Source organism: Lupinus angustifolius, chromosome LG16 (assembly GCF_001865875.1).
Source record: "Lupinus angustifolius cultivar Tanjil chromosome LG16, LupAngTanjil_v1.0, whole genome shotgun sequence".
Classification (NCBI taxonomy): domain Eukaryota; kingdom Viridiplantae; phylum Streptophyta; class Magnoliopsida; order Fabales; family Fabaceae; genus Lupinus; species Lupinus angustifolius.
In genome coordinates, this window is record NC_032024.1 from 6107599 (window position 1) to 6110519 (window position 2921).

Consider the following 2921-nt stretch of genomic DNA (forward strand, 5'->3'; position numbering starts at 1 on the left):
AAAGATAACTCAACAAATCAACATGCCAACGATTCAAGAGCTTCATGTCTAGACTAGAGTCTTAGACGTGTCTTAATTATTGAGTCTAGGTTAGGTAAACCTAGATGCAAATCTCACAAGTTCTAAAAACTATCATATCATTTACATGAGACATGCCATCTACCTTATTATATGTTCATGCATTAATCATACATTTTATTTGTGCATTTTCGGCATAACATAAACGTAAAACATGTATAATTGATAAGCATAACATATAGGTAGTTTACCAATTAACATCTTAACTGAAAATATGCCAGCTAATCGATTAACGTGAAAACAGTTTTTAACAGTTTCAACAGATAACTGAAAAACAGAATTCAGTTACTTTGTAATTGGCTGTGTTATTGAGCCATTCAGCAACTGCTAATTTTGTGCGACTTAATCGATTAAGTCATAGCGTTAAACGATTAATTGTGTGATTTTCTAGAATAGGGATTTGGTGTAAATAGCGGTAAGTGGGAACCACGACACCTATTCAACCCCCCTTCTAGGTGTATTCTGTCACTAATATCTAACATTAAGATGTTTGCTTAGAAAGAGTCTAGGCTAGGATGAACCTTATTGGAAGTCTCACAAGATAAAACCAATCATAATTAAAATCTTCGAAATCTTCATAATTAAGAGTTATTTTAATCGATTAAGCATTGAAATCTTCGGAATTCGTTAATCGATTAAGTATGGGTTTAATTGATTAAGGGTTGTTACAATTTCGGCTTTCTTGTATTTTAAAGAATCGTTAATCGATTAAGATTTAGTGATAATTGATTAACTGGAGCAAAAAAACAGAATTGTATATTAACTCAAGTTTTTCATATTGCTTCATAACATACATATCATAGAAATTAGAACACACACGAAAAACAGATTTCACATTGTTCTGAAAATCATTGCTCTTTCACTATCATATCTGTAGAATGATTTTCAAAGTGTTCTTTTGAAAAATTAAAAGGGAGAATCTTTAGAAAGATTTCCAAAGTACTTCATTGTCATAACTTTTATAAAGAAACCTTGCATCTCACATTTTCTATATTTTGAGTTGTGAGATTTGTAGAAGGGTTCTTATACTCTAGAAGAGTGATTACTTTGCATACATAGGTGCATCAATAACTTGAAAGATTTAGACATGGCATAAACATATTTGATAAGTGCAAAAAGTAAACACTTTTCACCATCATTTTATGGCACTTATCCTATGCAAATCGTTGAAAACCAACTTAAATTAACACTTTTTAGGTGAATTTTGCATGATTGAATAAATTAGTTCTATATTATTTCTTGTCCAATTTTTCTTTGAGTTTTGTAGGAAATTGAATATTGAAGAATAAATTCAAAGATGGACAAGAATTCAAGCCAAAATTCAAGACAAAAGCTTAAAATGAATTGCTAAAAGTAATCAAGTTAAAGCATGGCATGTTATGTGCTTAATTTGGTTACTTAGCCTTGAAGAAAGGTAGCTTACTTCGTCTTGAAGAAACCTAAGTTAATGTAGGACAAGCAACTTAAAAAATCAAATTCTTACCTTAACTTAAAGAAAACAACCCAAAAGTGCCAAACAAAACAAAAACAAAAATCAAGTAACAAACCAATGGAAAAAAGGTTGCTTCACCATGAAGAAATCAAGCACAAAGCTGTCTAGCCAAACCAAGCAGCATGCCAGGTCAGCCAATCACTAGGCTAGGTCAGGCCAGACCAGTCAAGCACCAAGCACCAGGCCAAGTCGGGCAGGCTGCTGAAGTAGGCAGCTTAACGTGGGACTAGGTCAGCCAAGCTGCTCAAGCAGGAAACTGAGCATGGGACCAGGTCATCTAAGCTGCTCAAGCAGGCAGTTGATTGTGGGACCAGGTCAGCCAAGCTAGTAAAGCAGGCAGCTGAGCATGGGACCAGGTGAGCTAAGCGCCTGGCCCACTAGAAAAATGATTGCTTGGTCAACTCATGGAACATCCTACTTTTTATTTGCTTGAAGGCCAGGAACATGACCTCATGGATGACATAAGGCTATGACAAGAAGGAGGAGGTGTCACCAAGCATGTAACCTAGCCCACCATATGGGTCAAGTAGGGGCCAAAGTGGCTCTTCATAGGGGCCAATGGTTAGCAGCTTAGCTGCCAAATAGGTCAGCTGAGCGCCCAACACCTTGGCCTATATAAAGGCATGAAATTCTCAATTCTAAGACATTGTACATTCTTTTTAAATTCTTCCTAGTTTATTCCTTTTCTTTCCTCCATATTTTCCTTTCATTTTAGGTAGTTTTTAGGCTAGTTTTAGAGTAGTTTTTCATATAATTCAAGAGGAGAAAGGACAAGGAAAATGAGATGCAAAAATTCATTTTGTAATCTTATTTGGAACATAAAGCACCCAATCCTTGGATGGACGGCTCATGCTCCTAACAATTTCATTTGAATGTTGGTTATGTATTTCTACTTCTTCTTTTATTCAATGTTTGAATTTTAATCATTCAAGTTGGTGCTTTGGTTAATTTTATTTGTTTGAGAAGTTCTTAATGCTCTTTTTAGATTGATCACCTAAAAACTGATTTCAAGTCATAAAAATTACTTGTCTCAAACACTTAACAAATACACTAAGAAGTTGTTGTACAACTTAGTTTATTTGCCAAGTTAAGCATGTTTTTCTTAAGATCTTATATTTATTACTACTTCAATATTAGAGTCGCCAATGATTAGGGTGTGACAACCTAGTCTCTTCATGGACGTAGTATTGTTTAAGTAGTTCAAATACATAAGAAGTTGAGAAATACTTTCTACATTCAAAATGATCTTGTCTCCTCAAGAATTTGTTAATACTTAGTTTATATTTCTTGTTAATTGTTTATATGAAAATTAAATCAAACAACCAAAATATGTTTACTCATTATTTATGCA